Here is a 16,712-nt window from a genome sequence, read left to right on the forward strand (position 1 = left end):
TGTAACACGACATTCTTGATTACTGGTTCAATGTGTTGTAACACCAATGAGCTTAACAAAAATTTGAGGTTTCTGGCTCATGGCTTCCTGTTTACAGGACCTGTATCAAGAATGGTTTTCAACCTTTCTTCTCGCGGACCCTTTGGAAATGTAATGAATACAAGTCAAAAGAAAAGCCCCGGTGTGAGAAGATATCTGCAATTCATGTAACTGCCAAGGATTGATTTCTAGACTATATTAAAATGAAACCCAACAAAAAACCCTTTATGAATCAATAAATTAAAAACAATACAACCCAATGGAAAAATGGGTAATAGACTTGAACTGTACTTTACAGAAAGGACACCCTAATGGCCAATAAATGTATTAAAAGTGTCAGATCTTATTAATCATCAAATAAATGCAAATTTAGCAAAAACATTGCCCATACACACACCTACAGGACTGGCAAAAGTGAATCTACCTAACAATACCAACACTGGCGAAGATGTGGAAGAACTGGCACTCTCATGCTGGTGGGAGTGTAAACAGGTAGAAACACTGTGAAAAATGGTTGGATTACCAATAGTCATCTTGCTTTTTAAACCTTAGGAGGATAATGATCTGGCTTTGGTGTATTAAAGCTTAATTATTTATGCTTGTCTGGTAAAACTGAGTATACACATACCCCATGACCTGACAATCTCACTCCCAATTATCTTCTTTAAACAATCTCTTGCGTGTCCACGGAACATTGTTCTTAATAGTCAAAACCTAGAAATAGCCCAAGGTGTCCAGAAACCTGTGTGCTGCATTGAGTTACATGATGGAAGACCAGGGTGCAGAGAAACAGAGAAAACCGTAGGTCCACACGTGGGCAGGAATAAATCTCAAAAGATCCCCTATATATTTATAGCATAAATTCACTAGAAGTTCAAAACCGGGCACGACTAAACAATATGTTGTTTTGGAATACATTCATAGGTGGGAAAACTATAAAGAAAGCCAGGGGAACGATAATTTTACAAAAATTGGGATAATAGTTATCTCTGGGGGAGAAGGGAGGTACAATCCTGGAGGACCTACGGGAGGAGGTTTCCAAAACATTGACAGGTTCCTATTTCTCTATCTGTATGGTTGGTACACAAGTGACCACACCTATGTGGTGAAACCTCCATAAAAATCCCTGAATGACAGGGTTTGGAGAGTTTCTGGATTGCTGAACGCACGGAGGTCCCTGGAGGGCAGTGCGCCCAAGAGGGCATGGAAGTTCCGCGCCCCTTCTCCCTTACCTCGCTCTATGCATCTGTTCCATCTGGTTGTTTCATTATTCTTTATATTAGACACATACACTTTATATATGCTTCTTTATATTTCACAACAAAGCAAATGCAAGAAAAAAATCAATGAATCTTCCTTTTACCATTAAAATTCTGATGAAATCCATGGACCCTATTTCCCAAACAATTAAAAAAAGATCCAGACATTTCATTTGAATACAGAGGGTTCATCGACCCCTTAAAGATCCCCTATGGGAAGGTTCCACATCTGGTGTTACAGTTGATTCACACCCCCATAAATCCTTGAGGCAGTGGCCATCTTTATCCAGAGCAGCAATGTGGCCCAGGAAACAACCTGGGCTGGGATGGTCCAGTGACGTCAGAACCAAGCCCGCACCCCTAAAGAGGAACTCTGCAAGTAGGCAGATCCCCCACAGTCAAACCTAGCCCCCTTTCCTCCCTACCTGGAGCATTTCCAGCTCCCTAGATCCCACGATCCTCCCTCTGCCTCCTCCTTCAGGGCCACACCTTTGGCCAACACGTCTAGCTGCTGGGACCTCTGCAACATAAAAAAGCAGAGTCCTTTGGGGAAGAGGAGAGTAAGGAAACACCAGAAGGCAGCTAATTACTTGTGTTACAAATAGTCATCTTGCTTTTTAAACCTTAGGAAGATAATGATCTGTTTTTGGTGTATTCAAGCTTAATTGTTTAAGAGGGGGAATAAAAATCAGCTTCAAAACAGGGGGAGCCTAGAAGAAGAAGAAACGCCCTTAGAAGCAGTGTTGCGAGCTAGAATGGGACGACTTGCCATGTGGCATCGGGGAAGACACTTCCTCCCTCTGGGCTTCAGTTGCCCATCTGTTCAACGGAGGAGTTGCACTTCTAGAAGATGCCTAAGTCATCTGCACCCCTGACGTCGCGGGGTTCTCTGGTCACCAGCTTCATTTCTCTCTGCTCTGGAACTGTGCCAGATGGAGGCTTCCTCATAACCCAGTGCCTGACACATGGTAGGTGCCCAACTAATAGCGTGGTTGACTTGTACTGTGCTTACTCTTGTTCCCTAGTCCTCACACAGCCTATCGCAGACATGAGCCTTTAGCTGGTCCTCAATACTGCGTTCCTCATCTCTAAAATGGGAGGAACCATGTAGGGCCAATGTGAGAATTAGATAAAGTACGTGCAAGCCCCTTGCCCAGTGCCTAGCACACACTAGGTACAATTTAAATGGTCCCCATCTTTTTTGTCCTTGTTCATCATTCACCTGAAAAAGTTCGTCTGTTCTGGCTAATCCTGGTCCACTCCCTGCATACACAGACACAAGCACACGCACGTGCACACAGACACATACACACAGACACACATGCAGACACATGCTCTTTCTCATGGAGCAGCTGCTTCCTCCCCAGGACTGACCATCATCCCACTGGATGTCCAGACAGTGCTGGGCAGCCAGGCACTGACTCGGCCAGTTACTGCGGATGGCCAAGAACTGCTGGTGGAAACAGAAAGCTAAGGTTCTACACCTCTCTGGATCCCTCAAGAGCCTCTATGTGTTAGACACAGCCACCAGGGTAATTGGGGGCCCCCAACACCTACACAACACCACATCTCCCTCAGGTCAAGGTCCACAAATGTTAAGTCAAAAAGTGAGGGTGATTCTGACTGAGGAGTGTCTCTTGGACGGTGTTGGCTGTTAAGTAAGGTCAGAGGTGGGGGATAGGGAGAGAAGGCCAGACAGAGAAGAGAGGAGGAAGGAAGAGGAAGAGGAAGAGGAGAAAGGTGGCAGGAAGGTAAAGAGGGGAGGAGGAAAGACAGAGATGGAGGGAAGAAAAGAAGCAGAGAGACAGATGGGGCATAGAAAGTGGAAAAGGGAACTTCAGGTCCTGGGGTGAGGGCTTTGGACACATTTGAATTTTAAATTAGCAGCTTGCCTTGGCCTGTTCCTCTGATTTGGCCTGGGTCTAGGAAGCTGATCAAGAAAGTGAATCTCTGCTGACCTCCATATGAGACTGATTGTTGGCTGGGGCTGCCCACTGCTTTTCTCACACTCAAAGAGAAACCCACACTCAGTCTCCTGGGGTGTAGACCACTGAAGACCGGGGACCAGGGCTCCCCATCTGAATGGTCAGAGGGAGGCTGCTGCAGCCCCAGCCCCAGTCCCTGCCAGCTGGCCCTCCCCATATAGGCTTCCAGGTGGTCACTGGGATGACTGTCACCAGCCCTGGGCACCGAACGATCCCTTGAGATTTTCTACACCCACCCAGATCTTTGGAAAGAGTCCTTTTTAAAACTGCCTCCCAATTCCCGAATTTGAGTGAGCCTGTCTCCTGCCAGGAGCGATCTGAAACGAGCAAAGAGTTTATACTCTTTACGTCAGCCTTGCTTCCAGGCCATCCCATTTCCAGCTAAGGAAACTGAAGCCCAGAAGGTCAGAGATGGGGAGTGACTTGTCCGAGGTTGCACAGCTAGGGATGGGGGAGCGGGGACTGGAAACTGCCCCAGCTGGATGTTTACATTACTAGGGCTTCAGAGAAACAGGGTGGTTCAGCAAAGGTGGACCAGGTCAGAGGTCAGGAAGGACTAAAGTTAACACTGCCACTGCCTATCTGGGTTCTCCTTATGCTGCAACCTCAGAGGCAGCCAGGAAACCCGCCTTCCTCACTCCCCACATCCACTACCCTCTACCTTCTGTCCCCACAACCAGTGCCTGGGGTCAGACTCTCTCATTCCCTCCCTCGTGGGCATGGCCAAAGCCTCCTGGCTGGCCTCCTGTCTCCATCAGCCTCACTACAGTGGGAGGGGCCTTTCTAGAGGGATCTTTCTAGCTCACTCTGATGCTCCTCCTTCCTAGGATCTGTCTCTGCATCCCCAGTGCCTGTGGAACAAACTCCAAAATCCTTTGGTATCAGAACCCTTCCCAGCTGGCCTTCTGCACCTTGCAGCTCAGCTGTGCCCTGCCATTCTGCACCTCCATGCCTTTGAGCAGACTTTCTCCACCCCCAGCAACCCTCCTCGGAGTCTTCTGTTCCCCATCAACGTCCACATGTCCCTCAAGATCCAGCCAAAGCGTGGTGCAGGGCAGGGTCTCAGTTCCACCTCCACCCCACCTCCCCTGCCCCCGACGCACACAGAGACCACCCCTCCCACTGTTGTCCCCACCTAGAATCTGTGTTCTTGCTTCTGGTGCAGCGTTTTTTGTTTTTTTGTGTGTGTGTTTTTTCCCCCCGCTGTCTCAACTCCCTCAGAGAATGAACCATGGCTATACATCCAAAATAATCCATGGCTCTCCAGGCCTGGCATCACAATCGCATTGTGTCTTTCTCTCTTGCCATGGCACAAGCTTCTGAAGGATAGGAATGTGTCTTCATCCTCCAGACCTCCAGGCCTGAGGGCAGGGCCTGGTCCCCAACAGTGCTAAATACATTTTCCCTGGCTGAGCCACTGAGGACGGGTGATCCTCGACTGCACGAGTGAGGACTCTTCGGGCCCGCGGCTGCTGTGCAGCCTTGGGCAAGCCCCTGAGCCTCTCTGTGCCCATTTCCCTTTCCTTAAGTCTGGGGAGTAAGATCCTCTGCTTGCTCGTAAACATTTAGCTATCCTTTTCCTCCCTTTCCTCAGAGCCTAGGCCTTCTCCGAAGGGCTCAGACACTTTGTATTTTATGTGTATCCGGTGCCTTTAGAAAATTCTCCTCTTTGGGTTTGCTAAACTCTTCTGCAACGGCTTTATTCACACACAGAGGAGAGCTGGTTGGATCATGGAGGGACTGCTGATGGAGCCTGGGAGCCCCCAGTGCATACCCACGTGAGTTCTCTTGTCCGTCAAGGGCTCCAGCTCTTAAGCAAGCGGGATGGGCCACGGGAACCCCAGGCCTGTGGAGGCATCCTGGCCAAGGTCTCCACACCCTCCGGAAACCCAGCTGGGGGCATCCTGGATGGGGCTCTGCCTCTTCATAGAAACATCAAGCAGGGTTCAGAGCAGCCGACATCATTCTCTTCCTGTGATTCGCTTTTCCCTGGTGCCCCCCCCCACCACCCCCAGCCTCCCCACCAATGTGCTGCCCCTCGCGGAGGTGGAAGTCATCCAGAAGCAAGGCTCTGTGAGGTATCTGGCTGGTGGACGACACCCCCCTGGGAAAACCTGGCCTCCCCCATCGCCTCATTACAGCCAGCTTTCCCATACACTGCCTCTGATTCACAAATCCCAGGAAGCCAGGAAGCCATCCACTTACAATAACGTGACTTATGATTTATGGTTATCATTACCAGGCCTTTTTCTTCTGTTTCTTTTTTTTCAAAACATCTGATTTAATGGGGAAAATGCTATCCAGAGGAGCTGTGGGCTGTAAAAATGCAATAGCAAGGAAAAAAAAAATGCTGCTAATGGCCTCTTCTAGTAACAGACCCTCAGAGATCAAGTCTCAGGGTTGTAACCGAGGCTTCTCAAGAGCTGGCCTGAGAAACAGACCGGGGCTCAGCTGCAGCCCAGAGGTAACCTCAGAAAGCTGGGCCTCCTTTAAGACTTGTCTCTGCCTCCTCACCTTCCATTTAAGAGGACCCTTAAAACAGAAAGGCAGATCCCATCTCCTCCTGCTTTTCTTCACCTTCGGGCCTCACCTGGCCACACAGTCAGCGATGAAAGGGAGGGAGGGAGCCTGGACTCTGGGGCCAGCAGCCTCTTGCCAGGCTTCTTGGCTGTTGGGGGCACCCAGCAGCTGCTGCTGGAGCTTTCAGACCTGCTTCTTCTCCTGAAATACAGGATCGACAACCCGAACACAAAGGCATCTCCTTTAACTCCTCTGAGCAGCCTGGGGTAATGGGAGCCCTGCTGTGTAGGACCCAGGATGCCTGGGTTCAGGTACTTGCTGTGTGACCCTGGGCAAGTCCCTTCACCCTCCAGATTTCCTTCTCCAGAAGATGAGGGAGGTGGACGAGATGATCATCTTAGGGACTTCTGGCTCAGCAGGGCAGGCAGGATTATGCCAGTTTTCTCTTCCTTGTGGAAATATAAGCTCTAAGAGTGCTGGATTCTGTTTCCCCTTAGCTGTGTGTATTTCACATGTGAATTCTGCAGAGCAGTAATTGGTGGCCTGAAGGGGGGACTAAGAATGACTCTGAGACCCCAGCTCAGCTGAGCTTGTCCAGGGCACCTCAGCTTCCCCACTCCGCCCACACGGTAAGCTCCTCCCAACTCTTGCTGGCAGGAAAGACATGTTCCTGGAGCCCACTGTTCCCATCCTCAGATGGGCCAGCAGGGCTAAGCATCCCTGGGATTCCTGCCTCCTGCGTACTCTCAGGAGAAGCAGGCCTGGCCCACTCTGGGACTCAGGCCCCAGGGACGGCTGCCTCCCCTCTGAGAGGCTCAGTCCTCAAGGGTAGGCGGTTGACTGCTCCAAGCCCACATCTGGATGGGTCTCTCAAAGCTCTGGCTGCCTCCGGAAGCAGAAAAGCAAACAGGCAGTTTCTAAAAACCAAATATTTTGCTTTTGATGGGTTGAAGGTCAGGATGGATAAACAGACTAAAGAGTTCTCCTACCAAAGGAGGTCACAAGCTGAGGGGCTGACTTCTGGACTGGACGGTGATTTAGCATCCTGCTGCCCCACCTGGACCTACCCAAGGGGACAGAAGTGCCCTGAGAGGCTAAAAGGGAGGACAGAATACAGCCAAGAGCACACTCCCCTCTCCTCCTCCAACCCCCTCCAATCCCCCCACTCCCCAGCCCCAAGGCTATTGCTGGGCAGGAGAGGCTCAGGCAGTCTTTAGCGCAGGCCTCTCTCCTGGGCACCTGCTGATTAGATCCCTGCTCCCACTCTCCCCGCGCCTCCCTGCGATGTATCAGAAATAAAACTCAACCTCTCACCCAAACCTGCTCCTCCGTGGGCTCAAGACCGAGCTGTGGGGGTCATCCTAGGCCCCTGCTTCCCCCTTCATTCCTGCCCTGTGGGCTCTGTCTCCTCAGCCCCCTCAACCCGTTCCTTCCTCATCATCACGCTACCCCCGCCCCTCTCCTGGCCCCCCATCATCTGCAGAGCGTCCCGTCCAGGAGCCCTCAGTGGTCCCCCACCACCAGTGTGGCTCTCTCAGCAATGCAGGGCTGAGGGCAGACCCTCCGTGGACAGCCTGTTTGGACGGGGGTGAGAATGTGGGTTGGGGGCTGCTGTGGCTGGGAGGACCCAGAGGAGGGCATGAGGCAGGAAGGTTGCTCTTCACAGCGAAGTGGGACGAGATTGGAGAGAAAGGAGCCAGAGGCCGAGGCGGGGGTGGCGGAGGTTAGAGGCCCACCCTGCCAGCCACTGGTGGTGTGCCCACGCAATACCAGTTGCTCCCGTGTGATTCAGGCAGAGCTACTCTCCACCCAGAGCCCAACAGCTCCCAAGCACTTATTTGCTCACAGCGTGTGGGAAGGGATGAGTGGTTAGAATTTATTAAGCCTGTGCAGGGGCTGGGTTCTGTGAGGACAGGGAGGCACAGAGAGGTTGCAAAGCTTGCCAGCATCAGACAGTAGGGGGTGGAGGCAGGCTTTGAAGCCAGGTTTCTCGAACCCTCATTCACTCTATCACAGTGGAAGCAGCTACTTAAACTGTGCCTCAGTTTCTTCAACTTCAAAAATGGATGGGGATGATGATCATTTCACCATCTCAAAGCAGTGATGAGGATCAGAGACGATGCTCGTGTAAGTCAAGGTCAAAAGCGCCAAAGCAAGATGGTCAGGGAGGGTCCTGGGACCCTAACTCCAGTCTGTGAGTCCCAGAGTGCTTTAGCAGGCACTGAGCTTCCTCCTACCATCATCACCACCATCACTGTCCCCATTAATGCAAATATTATAGAAGGATAATGGGAGAGTCTGAGAAACTGAGATTCCTGCCTCCCAGGCCCTTATGTTCTAGGAGAGTAACAGATCAGAGAGAAAAACTAGAAGCAGCACCAATCCAAAAATGAGTGTGGGGTTGGGACTGGGCATACGGGCTTGCCAGGGGTCTGGGCAGGGTGCACACTATGCCTGTGGCTGGCACACTGCAGACCACGGGGCTCAGCTTGGTTTGAGATGGTCTGTACCTTGCTCTGCCCTCAGACAGGGAGCTCCGGGGGACATCTGAGGCCTGGGAGCCAGTTCGCAATTTTTACAAAGCACAGAATGAGAAAGGGTGCTGCCTCATCAGGAAGGTGCATTCCAAGAAACAATCTGGTCTTTGTAATAATCATTTTTTTCATGACTGTCTAAAATTCTACTGGTACGTACACCATAATTTAATGTGCTGCAACAAGGAAAATGCTTATGATAGAATAGTAAGGGAATAGAGCAGACGGCAAAATGGCCCTTTCCTTCTGGCTACACCCATTTAATAGTCTACCCGCCATGGAAGGGAGCTGGCCAACACAAAAGCCGTTTTACAGGGCAGTTCTTTCCCACAATGCTGTTTAATATTGCTGCTGCACTGTTTTTGGTTTTTGTTTTTCGGTTGTGTTTTGGGCCTTCCGGAAGCCATAACAACTTTCCAGCCTTCTTGGCAAACTCTGTAAGTAACTTTTGGGAAGGAGAGGTGAAAAGGGGGCACTGTCTGGTTTTGTAGAGAAGCAACTGAGTAAACCCATGAATAAACATATAACACACAGCAAGAACCCCTCCACCTCCTGTTTGCACCCAGTGAGCTGGCAGGTGAGGCTAAGCCTGAAGGAGAGAGTCGGGGAGACAGCTGGCTACATCCATAACCAGGCTCCCTGGGCGTCACGACGCTAGGGACAAGGATCTCCACTGGGACCAGCATTGCTATTGGTGTTTTAACTCTGTCGGGGGTGACAGACAGTGTGAAGGGACCCTGCCTAATCACGATTAAATTTAAAATCCTGATTTTGCTAAATACTAAAGAGATGTCCCAGTGTAACTCCCAAACTACTCTACTGGCTCAGGGAGAGGAAGACACCTCCCGCTCAGGGAATAAAATCATATTCTACAAAGGGACATTTAGGACTCTAGGGTGTAGCCCCTCATCAGGGATTCCAGAGCTCTTTCCAGCATCTCCACGGCTGAGACCTGTCCCTGTGGGAGAGGCTGAGTGACCCAGGACAGGGGCAGCTCTCCTCTGTGACCAGATAACCTGGGCCACATTTTACCTTCTGCAAGTCAGGGGAACTCTCCAAGCCTCAGTGTCTTCGTCTATAAAATGGGGCTGCCAGTTCCTGCCTTGCCCACCTCCCAGGATTCTTGTGAGGCTTTCAAATCTGAGCATGGAGATGAAAGTGCTTTGGAGATGGTTAAACTGGGATGTTATCAGGAAGGTTTGTTCCTATGCAACTGGCAGACTCTGCTTGCCAAAAATCACAGTGTTTGTGAAATCTGCACCAAAGGCATGTGGCTACCCATTCTCCTTGTCTCCCTCCACTGGGAAGATATCCTGGCAAAAAATTCAGGCAATCTGGGCTGAAGAAGATAAGCAGAGGCTTTTTGGGGGAAAATTTGAACAACCACCACTACAAATAAACAACAACAAAAAAGTCATTTGGAGCACTTTGGTGTCATGCACTTTACATCCAATGTCTTTTCTAGTCCTTACCACAATCCGATGGGGTAGAAACTGTGCCTTTTGTAGATGGGGACACTGAGGCACAGAGTGGTTAAGTAGCTAACTGCAGGTCACACAGCTGGGATAGGATTCCAGGACTGTCTGACTCTGGAGGTCACAACCTCTGCCACTAAGCAAATTGCCTCTCTGTTTGGGCAGCAGCCCTGGTGGCCACAGAGAAGAGGAAAACAGAGGTTGCTTTTGCTTTTCAATGAAAGCACAGAGATCCATGGGGCTGTGAGGGTGGGCAACATCTCTGTAGCAGTCAGCTGTTGCTGCGTAACAAACCATCACAAAACTCAGTGCCTAGAAACAATAACCATTCATTGTTACTCACAGTCTATAGGATGGCTGAGTGATTCTTCCATTCTCTGTGGTGAGGTGGAGGTTGGGTAGACAGCTGTGCTCATCTTGGCTGTAGTCTGGTCTGGGAAATCTTGGCTCTTACTCACAGGTCTTCTGAAGCCTTCCAGCAAGTTAGCCTGAACACATTCATAAGACAAAGGCAGAAGAGCAAAAGGAACATGAAAATACACCGGTGTTTTTGCAAGCTCTGTTTGAACCCAGTTGGTGACTACTCCATTGGCCAAAGCAAATCATAGGGCCAAGCCAGAGTCAATGATCTGGGAGGAACTACTAAAGGGCAAGAACACACAGAGGCATGAGAAACTGGGGGCATCATTAATATCCACCCTTCTGGAGGCACAGTCCCTTTGCAGAGAACCTTCCCTGTGGGCAATGCCAAACCCCTTCCAAAGCCCTCTCCTCTTCACGCTGCCATTTAATTCCCACCACAACCCTGGGAGGTGGCACAAAGCAGATGGACATTTCTGCCCTTTTGCACATGACGACACTGAGATCACCCAGCAAGTGCATAGCAGAGTCCCAACAAAAACCTGAGTCTCCCAAAACCCACATGGGCTCTTTCCAGAACACCAGCCCCCTGATTAATCTAATTCTACAGATCCTTTTTCCCCCCAATACCTTCAAAGAAGTCCTGTCCCCACCCCCCTACACCCACTCCTGGGCTTTCTCAGCCCTCAGCTGCATTCTCCCTCCTCCTGCAAGATTCTGGCCACCTCTCTGCCCTTACCCTTTGCGAGCTCTTCCTCCATTTGCAAGAAGCCCTAGCAGAATGGGGAAGCATGCCATTAAATGGTTAAAATTCCCAGTCTCTCATAAATATTTCATGAAAAATATCTGCTGAGATAACCCCAGACTGTTGATGTCGACATTATTGCACCTGCACATTTTAATTGGTCCAAGAGAGCTGGCCCATAATTGGTGCCTGAAAATCGGCACAAACCTGACTTGGTTGTAAATCAAAAGATTGGGCTCTACAGAGAATTTGGCATTTTAACTCTGATGTGGCCAAGGGACTGGAAAGGGTGGGTGAGGGTCAGATAGGGAAAAGAGGAAGAGGGGTACACCCCACTCAAATGTGCCAAGCCTCCAGAGGCCGCTAGTCCAAGCTTATTGTTCTGCATGGCTCTGGAAGCAAAGTGATGGCATAGAGGCTCAGTATCTGCAAGGGAGGTGAGCCTAGTGGTTAGAAGCACTGGCTTGAGAGCTGGGTCTCCTAACATTTTCTATGCCATGACCCCTGCGACCGGCTGCTAGAGACTGTGGATCCTTTCTCAAAACAATGTTTTTAAATGCGTAAAGTATGCATGATTACAAAGCAAGTCAATTATATATATTTCCAAAAATAATTTAAAAATGTAAAATTAGAGGCTGGGCATGGTGGCTCATGCCTGTAATCCCAGCGCTTTAGGAGGCTGAGGCAGGCAGATCACCTGAGGTCAGGAGTTCAAGACCAGCCTGGCCAACATGGTGAAACCCCCTCCACTAAAAATACAAAAATTAGCCTGGTGTGGTGGTGCACACCTGTAGTCCTAGCTACCCAGATAGCTGAGGCAGGAGAATTGCTTGAACCCAAAAGGTGGAGGTTACAGTGAGCCAAGATCGTGCCATTGCATTCCAGCCTGGGTGATAAGAACAAAACTCCATCTCAAAAAAAATAAATACATAAAAGTGGGATATAGCAATATATGTGCATTAAATTATTTATTAATGCATTACATTATAAGATCTAACATCAGGTCTACTAACTACTGTAATTTCAGAGTAGTGATGAGCACAAATGATAGTTCAAGATCTTTGTCACAATTACAGTGTGATGTGAAAATACCTGTGGTTTCCAGTGGCAATGAAGTCACAGGTGCTATAAACAGAACTGTGGTATGTTGCTTACATTTGCACTTGAAGGAAATGCTACATTTTAGTTACAAGTGAGTGAACATAAAGTTGTATTTTGTTCCCACCCAAGTTCACAGACACCCCTCCCCCTACCCACCAACCCCCAGTTAAGGACCCAGCCTCAGAGCTTGCCAGCTCTGGTATTTACAGCTGGGTAGCCTTGACTTCCTTTGGCTTTGAGTTCTTCCTCTACAAAATGGGCTTTGGAGGCAGACTGAGCCAGCTTTAAAAACTGCTCTGCCACTTGGGGGTGCCCTTGGAAAGTGACCTGAGCTCACTAAGCCTCAGTTCACTGGTTGGAGGATGCGGTTCCTGACAGCAACTTCCTCACGTGCGGTTCTGGGACTTGGATGAGATACTGTGGGCAAAAGGCTCAAAACACATCAAGCCACTGCAGCCTCAAGGAGCGACCTGGTGCCCAGCATCCAGCCTGGGCTGCTCAGTGTCGCCCCAGCCAACCTCGAGTGCTGGATACATGCACATCTTCTGTCCCGTGTGCATCCCCTGTGCTGGACTCTGTGGCTTCCCACCCCTGTCCAGCCCGAGGGCCCCAGAACTCAGGGACGCATCTGTCTCCAGACTAGAGCTATTCAAGGCCCTTTCAAATCAGTGCCCCTCAAGTGGCTAGGATAGGGAAGCCAGACACAGACCCATGTGGTAACTGGTGTATCTCGGCATTAGGTGAAAGCCCCACCTTTAGGATGATAAATACGTTTCTAACTCTTCAAACTGGGTGCTGGTGCACAGAGGCATCACCTCCCCCGTCTCCTGTGTCTGCTAAGGGGCCTGGTGTGCAGGCATCAGGTGTCTACAGGCTCTGGAGGGCTCGGAGTTCCCCCACCCCTGCCACTTCACACCAGCTCTGTGGTGGTAGGCGCAGGACAGTCCTCAAAAGTGACAGCCCCATTCAGTAGGCAAGGCTGGGCAGTGACTGATCTTGGACCCACTGGCCCTCTCCAGGCCTCATGTAGACACACGAGGTACTGGGGCATCTATTATGGAATGTCAGGGAAGGTTGCCATGGCTACCTCCCCCTTCAGGCTCCCACTCAGCCCAAGCCCACCCTGTCATTGACTGTCAGCTTCAGAGTCAGCCAGAGCCAAGCAGCAGCCCCTCCTCATCCTTCTCTGCTCAGAGGTGACCCCTCTGGAAGGCAGCTGCTCATACCCCCAAATCCTGGGGGAGCCCCTCCATTGCCCAGGAGATCCCTCTTCCTCTGGCACTTGCTGTGGGCTCTGGGGGGAGCCATCATCATCTTTCAGAGGCCTGCAGGGCCTATTAGTGCCAAAGACAGTGAGAGATGCTGGCTGGGGGAGCTGGGGCTTGGGGAGGGAGCTGTGGGCTGGCGTTGGGGAGGTGGAATCCTCTTGGGAGCACATCTGGCAGGCCCAGGTTGGGTAATTATGGGAGGAGGGATGGATGGCCATGAAGAATAGGGGCCAATGCCCCCAGCAGCCCTGGGTATTTGCAGGTTTCTGCTGCCAAGCTTCTTACAGCCCCCAGCTGGGACAAGTGAAGGGGGAGACTGTACTCCCTGGATGCCTACTACTTGCAAGCTTGCTTTATGGACACAACCTCATACTATGTCATGATGACTCTCTGAGGTAGGGGTGCTGTTTGATTCCCATTTTACAAACAGGAAACTGAGGCTTAGAAAGGTTACACGATTTGCTTACGGTGACAAAGCTGGGAAGTGATGGGAACCAGAATTCAAACCCAGACCTGCTAACACTTGAGACCTCCATGAACCATGGAATTCCCACTGCACGCCTGACCCTCAGAAGCTGCCTACCAGCTCCCAAGAAGCATCTCTGCACCGGGCACTGCTCTGCGCTGTGCAAGCATCCTACCTGCTCAGATCCCCACGGATTCTCTACTTTATAGAAGTGGACACTGAGACTCAATGAGGCCATGTCACAGGTCCAAGGTCACACCACTAGCAAGGAGTGGGCATTTCACCTGGATTTGTCCATCTCCAAAGACAGTGATCAAAGTTCAACTCAATTCAACAAATACTAATTGAACACTTGCTACGTGTCCAGCCTTGACCTAGGTGCTGCCACCAGAGCAGTGAGCTTACCAAGACCCACCTTCCTAGAGCTTCCCTCGTAGTTGTGGGGAACAGACAAGAATAACAGACAAACATAAATCATCTAGAGTATCAGAAGTGATAAGTACGAGGGGGAAAGCAGAGCTGGGTAAACAGGGCTGGGTGAGCCAGGAGTGCAGTAGGAGGGGGCTAGGCATTAAAGAGGGCAGACAGGGCAGGCCCCAGTGCAAAGGAGGGAGGGAAGAAGGGAGGGAGGGAACCAGGTGAATAGCAGTACCTGCTGCATCACAGGTGCTTAATGAATAGATGCTGAAAGAATGAACTCATCATAGGAAGTGCCTGGTGGAGAGTAATGCGGTGCCGGCCATGAATAACAACAGCTGCCTCCTATAAGCACCTAATAGGTGCCTGGGCTCCCATTGGCACTTTACACACTTTACTCCTTTTCCTTACTTGTTCTTCATGGTGTGTGTGTGGACGCAACATTCAGGGCTCGATTGCTGTCTGTGGACTTACAGGTGACAGGAATACAGAAGTGAAGCATGGGGCCTCACACCATGCCTGCCATGAGACGAGCCCTCAGTGTTAGCTCGTTCCCCAAGATGGCTCAGTTCTGCTCCCTCTGGGACTTCTGACTCTTCTGCAAGGGAGAAAGCTGCCAACCACAGAGATGTGTGCTGGACAGAACAGACATTCTTGTGGGTGTGGGTTGTGGCTTTGTGGTTAGGAGCCAATGAAGGGGCTGGGCCTCTGGCTCTAAAAGGAAAGTCCAGGGAATCAGGTTCCTCTCCAGCCTGCTCAGGGCATCTCAGCACAGCCTCAATCACTGTCTGCTGAGAGACCGGCAGAGGTGGTATTTTTGAGGTTAATGCCCAGTGAGATTTGGGGGTTGGGGGCAGTTGGAACATTATCTGTAGACTCGGCTGGCCGGGGAAATCCTGACAGTACTGCAAAAGTAAACGGTGCTTTCCTATAATTAGATACATATTTATTTTAAAAGGTTATAATTTCCTACTGGTTTGCTGCTTGATAAATACAGAGTTTATTATTTTTTTTCTTCACTGCAGCTCAAGAAAAACAAATCCAGGTTTGGACATGAATAGGAATGTCAGGATGACTCCGGGCAGCAGTTTTCTCCCAAACCCCACCAAATGCAAGTGCAAGATTGGATGGGCTGGAGTGAGCTCGGCATGTATAAGATTTTGGGGGCAGGCAGGCAGAAGGGCGAGAGGAGAGGGCTTTCTGAGTATTGCTTATAAAGAGTGACATAATTACTGCCCTGCAATTCCCTCCTACATGCTTGTACTCCTGCACTACCCTCTGCCTGGGATGCCCTTCCTTTTCCATAGCTAAATCCTGTCAATGTATGGTTGAAAGGCCACCTCCTCCAGGAAGCCGCTGAGGATTCCTCTGCTCGGCAAGAACTCTTTATTCTGAATGCTCACAGCCTGTCCCCAGTTCCTCTAAGGTAGTTGCCACAGTGCATTGTGGTTACTTGGCATTGTACGTTGAACTGTGTCTCCACCTCCCCAACCCCCGAAGAAAGAAATGTTGAAGACCCAACCGCCCAGCACCTGTGAATGTGACCTTATTTGGAAATTTGGTCTTTTCAGACATAATTAGTTAAGATGAGGTCCTATTCAATTAGGTTGGGCCCTAATCCTATATGACTGGTACACTTATGACAAGGAGGAGAAGCGATACAGAGACAGACACACAGGAAGAAGGTCATGTGATGACAGAGGCCAAGGCTGGATTAATGTGTCTGTAAGCCAAGGAACACCAAGATGAATGGCCACCAGCAGAAGGCAGGCAGGGGCAAGGACGGATTCTACTTGGAGTCTCAGAGGGAGCATAGCCCTACTGACACCTCAATTTCAGACTTCCAGCCTCCAGACCTATGCGCAGACGCATTTTTGCAGTTTTAAGCCACTCAGATCATAGCGCTTTCTTGTAGCCACCCTGGGAAGTGAATGCACAGGAGGACAGGTCATTTCTTCCTCCTGGAGAAGGCTCACTGCCATCACAGCGTATGGCACAGCATAGGTGCTGAATCGACATCTATTGATGAGTGAATGGTTGGATGGATGGTCAGTCCCTGGAGAGGAGGATCCAGATCTGGCTGGTCTTTGTGTCCCCAGATTGCCTACTAAGGACAAATGCCCTGTCATAGTTCATGTTCCCGTGTCCTCCATTCCGGATCTCCACAGTAGACAGTCAGCTGGCCTCCGTGCCTCCACTCTCATCTCCCAGCCAACTTCCTCAAACTTTGCTGAACTCTTAGGTCATTCCAAGAGTGGAATAGGACTTTCCAATCCCTGGGCCAATGCCCACACTGTGTCCTTGGTCTGCAGTGCCCCTTCTCCCTTTCCCACCAGGTAGACCCCTACCCATCCTTCAAGCCTGAATGCCAACATTTGCTTCTCACTAGCTTCCCTGAACCGCCGCCATCCCTCGTCCCTGGCAGAATCATGTGTTGCCTCCTCTGTACTCCCTGGCTTTCCATGTCTGCTGCATCTAGGATAGCTCCTGTCACCCTGGCTTAGCTATTTGTTTGCTTCTCTGTCTGCCCTGCTGGCTTGTCA

General features: G+C 50.4%; 2 long non-coding RNA genes across 2 annotated transcripts in view; one reads left to right on the forward strand and one right to left on the reverse strand.

The window, feature by feature from the left end:
• LOC105471641 (uncharacterized) overlaps window positions 1-13,070 on the reverse strand; it is a 53,783-nt gene extending 40,713 nt beyond the window's left edge. The window contains exons 1-2 of the long non-coding RNA XR_011610607.1: window positions 12,772-13,070; window positions 10,156-10,300 (exon numbers count right to left, since the gene is read on the reverse strand). This is a non-coding gene — a long non-coding RNA (uncharacterized lncRNA). The remainder of the gene's footprint in view (window positions 1-10,155; window positions 10,301-12,771) is intronic.
• Window positions 13,071-13,240: 170 nt separating this feature from the next.
• LOC105471639 (uncharacterized) lies at window positions 13,241-15,480 on the forward strand. Its single transcript, XR_011610287.1, has 3 exons — window positions 13,241-13,370; window positions 13,549-13,681; window positions 15,195-15,480. It is a non-coding gene; the product is annotated as an uncharacterized lncRNA (long non-coding RNA).
• Window positions 15,481-16,712: the final 1,232 nt, after the last annotated feature.

This window comes from Macaca nemestrina, chromosome 12 (assembly GCF_043159975.1).
Source record: "Macaca nemestrina isolate mMacNem1 chromosome 12, mMacNem.hap1, whole genome shotgun sequence".
Lineage (NCBI taxonomy): Eukaryota > Metazoa > Chordata > Mammalia > Primates > Cercopithecidae > Macaca > Macaca nemestrina.